The sequence below is a fragment of the Lactuca sativa genome, chromosome 8, assembly GCF_002870075.4.
Source record: "Lactuca sativa cultivar Salinas chromosome 8, Lsat_Salinas_v11, whole genome shotgun sequence".
NCBI lineage: Eukaryota > Viridiplantae > Streptophyta > Magnoliopsida > Asterales > Asteraceae > Lactuca > Lactuca sativa.
Window position 1 is genome coordinate 198,288,541 of NC_056630.2, and position 16,843 is coordinate 198,305,383.

Below are 16,843 nucleotides of genomic sequence, written 5' to 3' on the forward strand. Positions count from 1 at the left end.
GCGTCGACCCCATCTCTCAATAGTGTCAGCCCAAGGAGGTGTAGGGCCATTGTAGCCCCATCTATATGGCGGTACGCTTGCCATGTAGGGAGGGTTGATAACTTTAGACTCGGCTTCTGATTCATCATTCTCCTCAATTTCTTCTTCGTCATCTTCCTCGATCTCCTCATCGGTGTCTTCCTCCTCAAACTGTACCAGCTCTTCAGGATCTTCCATGGGTTCCTCTGGGTTTTCTTCTGGGTCATCCTCAATCCAACCCCCATTCCCCGGATTGGGAAAGTATGGGTCGCCAGGGAGGTGAAAGCCTGCCATGCCGTCTGTGCGAGGATATATGAGTACGAGAAAATAGATAGGATGCCAAGATACTACTATAGTATTTTAATTATTTTAGGTTTGGTACTTCAAACTTTTGGATAACGAGTTGGGAGGCTTTAGGCTTGTTGCAACACTACTACCACTCCCAAACACATGTTGGTCATATCTAAAATAAATATAGTTGATCAGGCTATATTTATCCCAGATATGATTACATAACTGCTCAGGTTTAACTATAGTGTTCAACCTCTGAGTTATTTTGTTTTATTTCTTGTTATGATACATTCCTAGCAAGTATGTGTTGTTTTTTTTTTTTCAGAGTGTTTTAGTCCCATTGTATTTATAGCCGTATATCCTGTATGGATGGATATACTCATTCACTATAAACAATGCTTTGATACCAATCTGTCACATCCCTGGACAAGAACGGCAGAAGCGTCCGGAGGCGGGTGACGTCATTGTGAAGTATCATAACAATTGTATATAAATGAAACATAGCAAACCCAAACATCATACATCAATAACACCAGCTTACATTGTTTTACATCATGTTCATGTCCTCAAATTTTACACAAAAGAGACATCAGTAAGAAAGTCCAAAATATAGCAAAATAATCTTGAATTTGCGATTCACAACCTGCTTAATGGTTTCCTGAGAATACAAGTCGTTTGAAAAGCGTCAACATATAATATGTTTGTGAGTTCATAAGCATTTTTTGTATAAAGATTCGATGATAGTTTAGAAATCCAGAAAATCCAATATTTTCTTATCAAAATCGTTGTAAGTCTTGTTCCCAATCGAGTATAGTTGCATGTGTGTCTTAGTTCTTTGTTTTCAAAATTGAATAAAAACGTTTTGTCCAAAAAATCCGATATTTTCTGATGCATAAAATATTATCTTTTAAAACATTAACTGTTGTGCGAAATCTCTCAGTTAAGATAATTCAAAACACAGTTGATTATAAACATGAAGGTAAAATATGTATAAGTACGTTTGTGATATATTCTAGTGAGTCATTATAACCATACTAATACGACAGAGTGCCCGTTATGACGTTCTTCAGGCGTCGGTTTTGTTTAAGACATGTGCACCCTAGACTAGCCGGTCTAGCTGTAGCGAACAATGAAGGTGTGGGGTGTCAACCCCGTATAGATCTATACACAAATTCATGTTCCCCCTCCAGGAGACTCTGGCTATAACTCTTACAGGACTTTTTGGCGTACACTATTGTATATAATATATGTACTGGGAAGATTTGTCTGACTAGAATACTAACAGTTTTGAGCAAATCGTTGAAACCCATTATTTACTAAATAAATAATAATAGTTGTACTCGTTGACTAAATATTTTGTTTCGTTTGTTGAAGATAATCCACCTTATATATTTATCAAATCGAACCAATATTAGCGAAGTTAACAAAATGGCTATTCCCTTTCTAAATTACTAAGTGAGACCCCATTTTCGGGAGGTGTCTAGTTTTGATTTGTGTAAAACTATAAATTCTGTGAAGTTATGACAACAACTTTATGACATGCAAAATTTTCTGTCATAAAGGTTCTGTTTGTGTATATTCTTAGTGGACTTACTTATACTAAATTTTATAAACAACCCCTTTATAGTTTGCAAATAGTCATTTATGGAACACAAAGTTCACTTTCAAAATTCTAGACTTGGTGTCAACATTTCAAGTTCTATTACAACAACTTTGATTTCTAGTTATGAAAAGCATGGATACAAGGGTGCATGTTGAACACTCCCAAAAACCTGGGAGGCTCCTTTTGTAAATTGTATTGTTTATGTAGTGATTAAAATATTATTTATTTTCATTCGTTCTGTGGAACTTCACGTTCACAGAGAGTTGTATATAAAAATAGTATAATAATATTTCAACACATGTATTCATGCAATCATTCAAGAATTTAGAACAAGAGGTGACTTGTACTCTCCCCCAAAATCAATAAAAGCTTAGGAAAAAGGTGGGGGTATGAAGCTCACCTTGGTTTAGCTAGTTGGGTGATTTGAAGAGGTGTAAGGAGTTTCCAAGTTCCAGCATTTGGAAGTGTTCTTTGAATTTCAGAAAAATTCTAAGAATAAATTTAGGTGTAAGTATAGTGAAATATTAGGAATGGTGAGGAAAATTCACTATTCAAACAAAATGAGCACTTACCAAATATTCTGGGAATTTCCTTGAAAGAGTGAAGCTTGAGTCTTGAAGGAGTTTGAGAGAATTCTTGAGAGTTTACTAGATGAGGAAGTGGGAAGTGGTATAAGGGAGCAAAGAGATTTACGTATCTGAAGGGGAGGATAAGGGAGTGACTTGACACTTGCATGGAAAACTGGTGGGTAAAGTTCTTTTTTTTTTATGGATAATGTGCGTTTATATGGGATTTGCATGGGAAATGAGGAATCAACATCCCATCATAAAGTCAAACCCCTTTATTTGCTTAGAATCTCCTTAAAAATATTGGGTTCTAATTTATATAAATATATTAAAATAATTGATTTTGGTATAAAATGGGGGTTTTAGGGGTCTTAGTTAAGAAAAACACAAGTTTGGTGTGATTCCCGAACTCAAAATACCTTAAAATGGTGAAAAAGTCTGGAATAATCCAAAATCTGGGGCTAAATAGTGAATTCCGGAACTCTAGGGCAAATTCCGAAATTGTATTACAATTTCCGGAGGTGTTGGGCGAGTTCTGAAGCTCTTCTCCAAATTATGGAGTCCACAGTAACTTCCGGAGAACTTTCTCGGATTTCCGAAGTCTTCTGATTCATTCCGGAGTGAAGCCAGCAGTCCGAACTGAGGGTTCCAAAGTCAGCTGACCATTCCGAAGCAACCATAGACGAGATTGTCCGGAGTCAGGAGTTCCGAGATTGCGAGGTGGTCCGGATGAGAGGTTTATGTGGTGCAACTCCTCTTGGTTTCCTAAGAAGACATTCTGGACTAAGAGGTTCCGGATCAAGAGGGTTCCGGGCCAAGAGGATCCTTTTGGGGTTTCCTCTTCCGGTTTTGAGCCGTTTTCGACTAAGGAAGATATTTAGGGAGATTTGAGATAGATTTGAGATACGTGGAGAGATTTGGGAGAGATTCACTATTCTTGGAGAGATTTCGTATACTTGGAGAGATTTTGGAGAGATTTCATATACTTGGAGAGATTTGGGAGAGATATGATATTCTTGGAGAGATTTGAGAGAGACTTCCTACTCTTGGAGAGATTTGAGAAAAGACTTCATATTCTTGGAGAGATTTGATATTCTTGGAGAGATTTGAGAGAGACTTCGATGGGAGGCTTTATAAATGTTTATCTTCGTAGAGTAAGGACTTTAGACTTAGATATATTCTATTTTGAGTGTTATACACCCTCGAAGGGTACTCAATAGTGCTTTGTAGAGCTGTTACTTCCCTAAATCAAATTAGAGTTTTAAATTATGAACTTTTGATATTTTCAAGTGTTACTTTTCATTAGGAATTATAGTTGAACAATAGAAAACATAATGAATTTCCTAACATAAGCATTCGTTGAGTTGACCAGATGGTCCGTTTACCTTGACTTGACTTTGACTTTGACCGGAAGTTTGTCGGTTGTCACAAAGAGTTTCCTCACCATCATTTTCATGAATCGAAGAGAAACCTTATGATCCTTATGATACAAGGTTAGTGACAAATCCAAACGACTGAACTTGTTCAATCTCATTTTCTTGCCACCTGTCAGCAAAAGGGCCTACCATTTCTTCCAGGTTGTTACGCAAACAATTAAAGAACTCATAAAACTCACAAGCATAGCCAACTTTAACTGGAATGGCACAGAAACAAGAAAAAGTCAACACGATAGGTTATAAACCATAAGTCGTGGGCTAGTGATGAACAATACTCTTGATCAGTTCTCGAAACTATCTCAAGACTCCCACTGTCCTCTTGACATATAAGATTCTCTTTGTCAAGAACCAAACCTCGACAAAAGAAATATTTAAGAGTTCGTGCGGATTCATATCAAGGAAAAACATTTCTCACAAATGGTCTTAGTTGGTCTTTGTCTTATCCAAAACATCACAACTTACCAATTTCAAATGTACAAGAGCAAGAAAGAATTTTACTCTACATTTGACAAGTGCTTTAAACCTTTCTAAAGATTATGTCACTCAAGGCTCAATCTTGGAGTATGACTCTAATACTTGATTTTCGAATGAAGTATGATTTCTCTTTTGATTTAACCATTTCAACAATTCATGATTCCTCTACTTAGCCAAACAAATACACTAAGGTGTCTTTATAGGATTAATAGTGATATGGTTCCATAATCACTAAGATAATCATAAAACAAGATACTCAAGTACTCTCCCATCTCTTCAGATTGGAGAAACTTTTATCTTCCTACCTTATTTGATTCTTCTTATCCATTCTGACAAACATTGAAACCTTTCCAATGTTTCAGAATTACTCTTAAACTTGTAAGCATAACCATATTTACTAAACTTTAGTAAATTATAACGAATAATCTTATTAACCCTTGTGGTGGACCCGATTAGCACATAACCAAGTGTACCCAATCCTTTAGTCCTTCACTTGACTCACATGTACATGTGAACAAGGAATTAGTCTTAATTTCCCAAAGATGAAAATTTTTCATTAATCATACAATACAAGTTGCATGATTCCAAGTTTCTATCCAACTGAAACTTGGGTGATGACAATCTCTCTTTATTTGGTAAATTATGACACTACCACAAATGGAAGAATCAAATTTTATTTTCCAAAATTGCTTTTAATGGAAACATATAAACAACAAATTTTCACAAATGCCATTGTAAGGATACTTAAAATAAATAAATCAAAACCCTTTTTTTAAAACTCGCGGAAAAATCTTATCCTTAAAATGCAAATACATATGAAAACATTGTTGATATCTATTCCTAAGTAATCTATCGTAACTTTTAAGCAGTTGCTCAAAATTCTGATCAACAAACCATTTTCGCGATCAGAATCAATATTCTCTTTCTTTAAGCTTCCTTTGATTTTCTAATACATCAAAATGTAATCAGATTACATTATGTATTAAGAATCTCCAAAAGATACTTAATAGAGTTAGATAATGGACTTTACCTGAAGTAGAGTCAAACTTTTGACTTTACCAGATGTTTCAGGTAAATCTGGTAGCTTCGCAACCAATGCCCCTTCTTTTAGCAAAAGAAACATATGGACTCTTTGGAAATGGTACATGAGACTATCTCAGAATTAGCCTTTCTCTTTACCATTAGGTCAAATGACTTGACCATGGCTGATTCCTTTCCATTGGGAAGAGAAAGCTTTTCTGAACTTCTAATGTTACCATTGTCAATGTCCATGGAAGTTTGGGAAGTTGATCTTCCAATAAAATTTTGCTTTACCAATGCTCCAAATCATTGCTGATTCAGCATCATCAAGAAAATAGGTAAGATCATTAAGGGTCATGTCGTGATCTGTCATCAGGGAGTGACTGAAGAACCAAGTCAACAACCAGCTACCTCGAGACTTCGACACCCGACTCTCACGGCTAGTCAATATGTGACTTTATCTCCAAGACCTAAGCACATATAGAATTTGTTTGCCAATAGGGATTGAGTGACTTAGAACTTATCAATTCTTCAAACTTGTGGGATAGGGAGATTTATTTATGGAGGTGAAGTATGATTTCTAGTCCCACTAATGCGCAACAAAGGGATTGATCTTTCACCTTTGTTGCCATTTGGGATATCATCTTCATTAGCAAGCTTGTTCCTAAAGATTTGGGAAGACCATCGTTGTCTGAAGGAGACATCTATAAGGGAGAAATTCAGTTTAGTTGATTTAAAGTCCTTAATATAACACCCAGTATGAAATATTAAGGCTAGGACACAATAACCTATTTATAACTGGAAAAGGGATGTCGTAATACGAATTATAAAATAGTTGAAGGTGGGTAAATGACAATCTATCAATTTCCACCATGAAAAACGAAATATAATTAAGTTTTAATTGGATTTGAAACTCCTAGATCTTTTGCGATACATTGAACTTTCAATGGCACGTTTGAGTCTCAATTGTGCCCTCTCAAGTTTGTGATTGAGATGCCGAGGATCACAAACAAGGTGTGAATAACCATGCAAATTGACTTGGTACCCTTAACTTTATCACCTAATCGATGTGCCGGTTAACCACACACGCTCCACCGATCTATAATAAAGTCAAGTTACCCTTTGCCACTCTTACTAGTCCTTATTAGTGTGCCGGTTAACCACACACGCTCCACTAACGACTTGGTAAGGTACAAAGTGTAATTTCATGGGTTAGCACCTATTTCACATTTTCCTAAGTAACTAAGATTGGAAATTAATAAATGTTTAGTTACTTAGTATTTAACATTATACATTTAATGAAGGGAGAATTATAGTCCTTTCCTACCCGTTCGGCTAATGACCCTCCACCAGTCAAGGAAGCGGTGGGTGAGATTGGACACCCATTAAACATGCCATTTTATAGGCAGTAACCTTATACCCCCTTATAGACCGGCTTCGTGAATGAGGCCTACTAACGGTAAGATTGACTTTATCTTATACATATCTATTTAATTAAAATTATAATAATAGTATAAGGGTTGAAATTTAAACTTTTAAAAATCTAGGGTTCAATTTAGAATTAAAGTACACATGAGGGGGTAACTTTACAAATTCCAAAACTTAAGGGCAAGTTTTGAAACTATTTCAAGACTCTTCAATTCATAACTTATGAGTTTAATGGTTCATTGAAATGAAGCTCTTCATTTTTATGTAACCTCTCATTCTTTAATGACAATTTTAAAGAAGCGACTCTTTAAACATCCATAACTTGAGGACAAGTTATGGAGTCATAAAACCATTTAATGAATAAGACTCTTCATTTTGTGTAACCTTTGGCAATAATTATGAATTTTAAGATTCATAAATATGAATTTTCATATGACATGAAGACAACTTACAAAAACATATTTTATGAACTTCTTTTACATCAATATGGATTGAAAACAACTAACACATAATTTTTTTTTATTAATCTAAATCAACTCATAAACAATGCAACAGAAAAAAACTTTTGGTAATCCATAACTTGAGGACAAGTTATGGAGTCCAAAAAATTTCATCAAGATCATGAATTATACTAACAAACAATTTGCACATAATTTCTATGATCTAACAAAACTCATAAGCATGAACATTCATAATCAACAATTTTTCATGAATTACATAAACACATATAAAACTTGAAACTTTGATTATAGAATTGAAATTGGTTTAGCATAATCATTACCACATTTAAAAATAGGTTTTATAAGTCCAAAACAGTCAAAGAAGTAATGATTCAGGACCAATTCCAGCACCAAAACTCGAAGATATGCAGTTTGGGGGTCCAACTCGTCGAGTGCATGAACAAACTCGGCGTGTTGGATGATTTTTGCCATGGACTCATCGAGTCCCTTTATGGACTCATTGAGTCCCCTGTCCAAACAGCACAAAACTTTGTTTTCTCCAGCCAATTTGGAAGTATAAGTGAAAACAAGACTAGGCTCTGATACCACTGTTGGGTTTTGAGCATTCTAACACTCCTATGGTGTACATGCAACCCTAAATACCTTGGATCTATGTTTTCTCTATTATACATGCAAATATCAATTTTCCAAGGTATTGTTCTAACTAGCATATTATGAAGTACAAGTAATATAGAAACTAGTAGAAATACATACCTCAAATGTGACACCTCAAATGGTTCACACAAGATCATATGCACTTGGAATAACTTAGAGAGAAATCATCACTTCATGAAATCAGCTTGCCCTCCACATACACACATAGTGGCTGAATTTTGCACAATAATAAGATGCTTATATAGTTGTTACAATTAGGGTAAACCCTAATTTTCATGGCTTTCCATTTTCTTGGATCCATGGGTTCAAATACACCATGGAGCATCCATGGATCATCCTATGGGTTTTATCCCAACTTGATAATCCATGGAGAAATAGCCCACTATATAAGTATGGATGATTTACACAATCAACCCATATATTTAATTAGTCTTCTTTTGATCACTTAATTAATTCTAGATTAATTCTTGATCAATACTAATTAAATAATCTTATTAATATATTAGAACATATAATATATTAATAAACCTTAAGTGTTATTTCTCTCAGTTTAGTCTATCCAAATGCATGATGCCATGCAACCCAAATGGACCATGCCAGGTCGAGTCAAGTATATACCAATTATAGTTTTGGACTTAGACACTAATCCAACAAAAAGTACATATACAATTTAAATCATTCTAAACATGGATAAATTATTCATTGAACATCCATCTCAAATAAACAAACAAACAATATATATATATATATATATATATATATATATATATATATATATATATATATATATATATATATACACACACATAGCACATATTATATATAAAATACTTCATATCTATGTGTAAGATGAAAGTAACTTTCGCATAAAAGCTCCATTTTTTACGATCTTTATGTGCATGCGTAGGTGAGATTAAGCTCTACAACTTTCGTCTAGACTCCGTTGGCTAATTTTGACTATATTTTTAAAGTTATATTTTTAACAGGCCGTGACAGGAAAAGCCTATTAAAAATTCATAACTTCTTCATCCAACGTCTGTTTCCGTCTGTCTTTTTTCCGTTAAACTACTATCGATGAGATCTTAAATTCTCATTTAGGTTGTGTCAGCTAAAAATTGCTCGATCTAGAATTTGAATTTTGGGATGCATGATGCTATATCGATGAGATCTTAAATTCTTCATACGAAGTCAGATTTGGGCATTATTTTTATGCACGCTCTCGGTTTAATGTATACTACGACTTTCATTTAGATCGCTAAGGCTAAAGAGCATTTTATTGTAAATTAACTTTTTACGTCACACAACGCTATGCCAGTTTTGTAGCGAAAATTCGACAAGTCATAACTTCTTCGTTATAACTCGGATTTCGGTATTCTTTATATCTCCGGAATCTTTGTTCAACCACTACAACTTTCTTCATAGATATCGGCTATATCTAACATTTTACTGTCGAGGCTTATTTTTATCCTTAATTTATTATATCATCATAATTAAATATAAGGCACATAAATTCACATAATTCATTCTTATTACTCCAAAACACGTTACAATAGTTGACCTAGACTATTACATCGTCTTTAATGCTTAGCTGAGAAAAACGGGCGTTACATAAGGTCGCTTGCCTTATGTTATCAAATATGGTCCTAGAGGTTTGAGAATCTTGGGGTGTATTGCATGATCTTGTAGATCAAAGACAAGTTCCAAGAGCAAGCATGAAAAGATCGATTTGACATTATAAAAGATTTCATGGGTTGTAGGTTGCAGGAAGGAGGAAGCGTTAATGTATACATCCTTAAATAAAGGCGTACAATGGCAATTTAGATCATTAAAGATATCTGACTCTGAGTGAGTTGGTTACAAATATAATCTTTAACTCATTGTTTGATTCATACAATCAGCTCATTTTGAACTTCGGTATAAATAATATGTACAAAAGACTATTATGAAGTTGCATGTCATAATTAATATTGTCGAGTCTAACATGGTCAAAACTAAGAACTCCAGTTAAACTGCTATAATTTTGACTATATAAGATTAATGTATCAAAAGAAAGAGTAAAATATGTTGGATATGCAAAAGAAAGGGCAAAGTTGATAAAACTAAATCTGACCCTAAGTTTAAGAAATGGAAGGATCAACGTAACATAGCTCCATCAAAAAAATCTTCAAGAAATCGTATGCTTCTATGGTAAGGAAATTTGACACTTAAGGCTTAACTATCTAAAATAACTAGAGGAGCTCATGAATCTAAAAGCCAAGGGATATGTCAACTCATGTATATATGATTCAACCCTATAGTACATTTTCTTCTAAATGTTGGTTTCTAGATACACCACTTTTCTTTTATGCAAGTCAAAACACATACATGATAATGATAATGATAATTGTAATATGCTAATTTTAATGTCGTTTAAACAACTTAGATGAATCATAACACTTTTAGCAAAACTATAAAAAAAATATAGATATTTAAAGATATTTAACATACAAGACGTGTATTAAAAAACATTTAAGTTAAGTAAGTAACTACCATGTAACCCATACCAGGAAATATAACACATGTACTCACCTCAATAGTTAGGTCACTAACTATATTATCAGTTCTAGTTCCATGCCTTTGTTATCCTTCATCCTTCTTGAATTTATTATTCATTCGATATTCAAGGCTTGTTCTCTTTTTATACTATGTACTAATTGTACAAATTTTTAAAAACTCGGTCAATGGCTCAGTAATTTGTCTTACCATTCTTGTATTGTCATAAAACTTTAGTTATGATCATAATCGAATCAATACATTTCAAGTTATTCACAAATACTATATCTTTCAAAAAAGGTTATGCACCAATACTATTACAAATTTCAAATTCATATCATATAATTGATATTCATCACTTTAATTGTAAAGACCGAAAATTTGAGTATTTGGTTATACTCTATGTAGTCTATAAAGCTAGTTTTGCACATTACATGTTTGAGAAAACTTGAGAAAACAGGAAAAGAAAAGGAACATGGCACATTCTAAGTATAACTTGGTGTGCTAACATGTCCATGTGATGGATACATGTCACAAGAATGTAACACGTGGTTAGGGATTAGTTTCGAGGCAAAGGTCGTGAGACAACATCGTTGTGGATATGATGCAAAATATGATACATGGTAGAACACACGAAACAGGTAGACACATGGTGGAATTAATACTGAAAACTTGGATGAAACACGTCCATGGAAAGTGACACGACACATCTCCCAACTCTCTATATGCGTGTTTCATGAAATTTGTAAGGGTGTTTTCTTGGGAAAGAGAAAAGGAGATATAATACTCTTACGAGAATAATGTTTAAAGGTTCTTATTAGAACAACAATATATGATGTGACAAACTGAAATTTCTATTCTGTACAAACTATATCACTTCAATCGAAGTTATAGCAGTCACAGTTAATTTTAAGATTTTTCGCGTAAGTTTGAGAAATTCAGGGTTTACACTTCAGGAAATATCAGGAGAGTGGGTGCACTAGGGTTTTGTGCAACACTGTTATTCCAACACTCTATTATATTAGAGATCATTACAGGAATAAAAATATTTTCTGCCAAAAATATCTCAGGACTATAAATAGAATTCTGAACCAAATTCATTCATTATTCACATTTCCAACTAGAGAAAAGCCATTTTCTCTCTCACGGATCTTCGGGTTTTTATCCCAAATCGTGAGTACCTCTTTCTAGTAGTGTTAGAAAGCTTTATATGTAGTTATAACATGATTTAGAAGGCTAAATCACTAGATTTAGGAGTTTACTCCCCAAGGTGTTCTTGGGCAGTAAACTCCCGAAACAAAGCCGAGACCGACCCTTGTGTTATGCAACTGCCTTAGACTCATATGTATGTGTTTTAGGGACAAGAAAACAACCAAGAATCACCCATGTTTGGGAGTTCACGACCCAAGAGTTTCTTAGGCCGTAAACTCCCTTTTCAAACTCCAAATGGTGCTTTTAAGGCACCTAAAGCTTAGGACTTTTGGCTAGACTTGTTCCCATTTAATCTAAGGCCTTAAGCACAGCAAAATCACTTATCAAAGTGAGTTTACGCCCAAGACTTGTTCCCATTTAAAGAAGGGCACCAAAGTGTGCCTAATGTCTTCATATGCTTGGAATAAAAGCCTAGAACTTATACCACCTATGCTTGAGGCTTGAAATCAACAAGAACACCATTCCAAGGGAGTTTACGGCCGTAAAATCCAAAGGAAATGGCCTTAGGGCCGTAAACTCCTAAATGGAGTGTTTCTAGACCTTAAACCCTTCCAAGAATTTAACCACCAAGTTGGAATAATTCTAGGAATCATTTGGAACTTCAAAACACACAAAACACCCATGGTTGGGAGTTTACGACCGTAAAATCAAGATTTTACAACCGTAAACTCCATGTGTGTTAGTATATGAGGAGTAAACTCATATATGGGGTCCTTTGGAACCCTAAACACAAGTGCCTTGTCCCACAATAGCTTAGATGCAATCCTTAGGGCTAAAAACACTTATATAAAGTGTTTATTATGTCTAGGATGTCTTAACATTATCAATTAGTAATTAGAGACTAATTGAGTGCATATATGTGTGATTATATGTTCATTAGGATCGTAGTGTGTGTGCAAGTCCTCGCTTGACATCTAGCAATCCTATACCGTTCAGTTCATCCCAATCACCAACTACAGGTGAGTTCATACCCCTTAATCAATGTTTTAAATGATTTTAAATGCTTTAATGGGGGGGGGGGAATACAAGTAGAAAACAGTATGTTATTAAATCAATGTTATGTATTTTATAACTGTGTTTTCACTCAGTAGATTTCACATATTTCAAAAGGTGTCACATGAAATGGTTTTCTATCTTAAAATACCTTGATAACAAAAGTATTAGTTTTGAAATGTTTATTAAAATGACATCAAGTCACTCTTAATTATTGTTAAAACTCCTAGATATCTTGCAAAACCATAATTTTACATTCTTGAACTAAACTATGCATATACACTTATATTCTTATATATGTAGTGATGTTATAGTTTACACCTTTCATTCAGTTTCCCACACCCTTGAGTAGTAAGAGTGTATAAACCTACATGATCAACCAATTACCTCTCAGTTAATTATCATAGGGATAATTTGAAGATATCAAACATAATTCCTATTACAAGGAATCACACAAGAGTCAGTTCATTCATGAGTCTATACCAGTACATTACCTGATACATGAGTACATTTACATATACTTACATGATACATGATCACGCTTACATGAACACATTACATGAATACCATACAGGAACACTGTTACTTAGGTGCATTATCCTGTATTTACTTACCTGGATACTTGTACTTAGAACTACGAGGATGATTTATTAGTACTTACTGTGTAAATTATTTTTCCTATCCCGGTTCAATGGGATATTTCGGCGGGACTTACCATTCCGAACCCCACTGATTAGCACCAGTGGTCGATGAACGTCTACGGATGTCTAAGGTTGTTACTTATTTAGTAGTCAGTAGCGGGACTAACCATCCCTTCGTCCAACTGTTGCGACAGTGGATGAGATGTGAATCTTCGGAGGATCATTAGGTTAACGATATGTATTAGGAGATCGACATTGGGACTAACCCTCCCTCCACCCTGCTGCCGCTACGGAGGATGAGTGGACAAGCTTCGGATGTTCATTAGGGTATACCTTTCGCTTCGGCGATGTCGTGTTAATCCTGGTCACCCAGGGATAACACTTACATGATTATATTTTTCCTACTTTACTTTATTTTGTGATATATTCACATAAACGATGAGTTAGACTAAGCACTTTTAGTACTAGTCAATAGAAAGGAAAAACTATCATTTTACTTACAAAACATTCGGGTCTTGGTAGAAGACTACATCTCCAACAGATAGAAAATAAGGGATTTTCTAGGGCTTTTCATACTTACATCAACATTTTCATTTAAAGGTTTACATGACTTTTAAAACAGATTTTAGTAAGCAAGACAATGACACTTAAATACTTATGAATTCACCATCTTTAAAGCTGATACTCTCTTTCAAAATAACTTGTATTCTCAGGTCAACAGTAGACAGGTACGATGGCCAGGTTTTGAGAAGACGGAGCAGACAAGTCTCGTCTTTTATTTTGATTGTATATTTTTGGTGTCTTACTATAATGAAAGAACACACATGTATTAAAACTCTACTTGTAATGCAATGGATGATGTTGTTGCTTGTTTATTATATTACACTGTTGTGATACTGTACATGACGTCCTCCACCCCTAAACGTTTCCGCCGTTCGTGGTTTTGGGGTGTGACAGATTGGTATCAGAGCATTGTTTATAGTGAATAAAGTATATCAACCCATAAAAGATATACTAACTATAAATACATCGGGATTAAAACACTTTGTCTAAGAGTTTTACTTTTAAATAATAAAATATTTAACAAAGTATACGTGCCTGCATTCATACTAAAATCAGTGTCACAACGACAAGAACAAAAGTATTATGATTGTTGAATATCACAAGTAAGCCTGGGTATATATGGTCAGTCTTGGGAATGGCATAGCCTGATCAACTATGTTGGTCGGAGGAGTGATTAGCATATGCCTAAGAATGGTTGTGATATGAAACAAGTCTAAAAACTTACCAACACAACCATAAAGAAATACCATAGGGGTATTTGATCTTACTGTAATTATCTTAGTTAGTTCGTCTATTTTAGCTATTTCTTATATCCCTTTTCTCGCTTATATTAAAATGGCTGGATTTCACCATGGCGATCCGTACTTCCCAAACCAAGGCAATGCTGGTTGGCTAGAGGCAGGACCAGAAGATGATCACCCAATCCCTTTGGATGATCACCATGCTGAGGGTTTTTCTGATAGTTCTGACTCGGAGCCAGAAGTCAACAACCTAGCCCCAAATGCTCAAAACCCAAACTTGAACCCCCGTCCCGCATTTCAAGGACCCACACCTTTGTGGGCCACTGACTTGATTACTTGGAGTCATGAACAGGGTCAGCCCATTCCCTACAATGGAGACCGAAGTTTATACAACCTCACTGAAGGAGGTTCTGCTGATAGAGTCCTACCAATCATGGTGCGTAGGATTTCTCGGAACACGATAATGGCTCAGGCGACTATCAATCAAGTCTTGGAAGTTGACGCCAACTCTGGTGTTAACACCGTCCACATTCGCCAACTAGAGTCTGCTCATGAAAGGACTCTGGTCCACAATGCAAATCTGCAGAGGGAACTTGTTGAAACTCAAGCTGAAGTTAGGGAACTTATAGCTCAGCAAGTGAGAGCTGACAGGCGTATGAGGGACATGGAATGTCTACTGTCGGGATCGAGAACTCATGCTAGCAGTTCTCGTCGCTGATAGAATCTCGTCGACTCATCTTTTGGATATAACCTAGTTTATGTAAAACTTTGGTCTAATTTCCTATCTGTATAAATCTAAAACCTGTTAGGTCTTGATCTAGTCTTAATTCTGTCAAAATTTTCCATCTTGGTTGATGTAATGCCTACTTCTAGGCCATTTTTCCCGAACTTGTTACATCTGTAATTCCAGTATTATTGACAGATATCTAATCTTATGGAAATTATTATCCAAATGCTATCTTCTTCATTTAGCCATACTATTCCTTTTGTTGTTGGGCTATGGGGATTTAGTCCATGAGACACATTCATTAATCATTTATTCTTATCCATGTCGTCATCTTTTAAACGTACAGTTGAAGATGCCGCCATGCAGGAATCCAAGGCAAAACCCAAACAACGAAGCACAAATACCACCACCACCTGAACCTCTTCAACCACCAAATCCTTTCAATGCCAACATTTTCCAGGCAGCTTTCACAGCAGCAGTTGCAGCTGCTTTTTCGGCAATCAACGCTCCTGCCTCTAGTGGATCAGGAACAGGTGCACCACCCTCGAACCATGGTGAAAGCCATGGACACCCTCGGGAATGCACCTACAAGGACTTCACTAACGCCAAACCCCGCAGCTTCAATGGAATTGGGGGTGTTATGGTGTTGAGACAATGGATTGAAAAGATGGAATCCGTCTTTGAAATATGTGCTTGCCAGGACGGAAACAAGGTCAAGTTTGCGGCTTGTACCTTCTCTGACAGAGCACTAACATGGTGGAACAGCCATGTTAACTATTTGACCTTGGTGGTGGCGTATTCCATCGGCTGGGAAAAGTTGAAAGACATGCTGATGAAAGAATACTTTCCTCGAGGTGAAATACAAAAACTCGAGCGAGAATTCTGGGGTCTTCAAATGGTTGGATCCGACATCACGACCTTCACAAATAGGTTTTGTGATCTGGCAAACTTATGCCCTGACATGGTTGCGCTCCAGAGCAAAAAGATAGAGAGATATATCTGGGGACTGTCGCCCCAGATCCAGTCAAGTGTGATAGCTTCTAGGCCTATTACATTCGATAACGCCAAAGAGCTAGCACAATCTCTCATAGATCACCAAAAACCTCAGAACACAACAATACCTACACCCGTACCCCAAAAGTCCAACCCCGACAACAACAAGAGAGGGTATTCTAAGAGGAAAAGGGGGCTTCGCAAGGACCCTCTAAAAGACAACAACTTGTGGCAATCAATGCTGCCACAGTGACTCCCGTTGTCCCTGCGAACCCCTTACCAGCAAAAACATATGCTGGAACTCTCCCGAAGTGCACAAGGTGCAAATTCCACCACCACGGACCTTGCAAGGAGATGCAGTGCTCTAACTGCAACAGGAAGGGACACACAGTCCGTTTCTGCAAGACTCCAACAGCTCAGGCCGCCCAGGTTCCTAACGCCGGTATGGGCCAAGCTTGCTACGGCTGTGGCGAAGTGGGCCACTACAAGA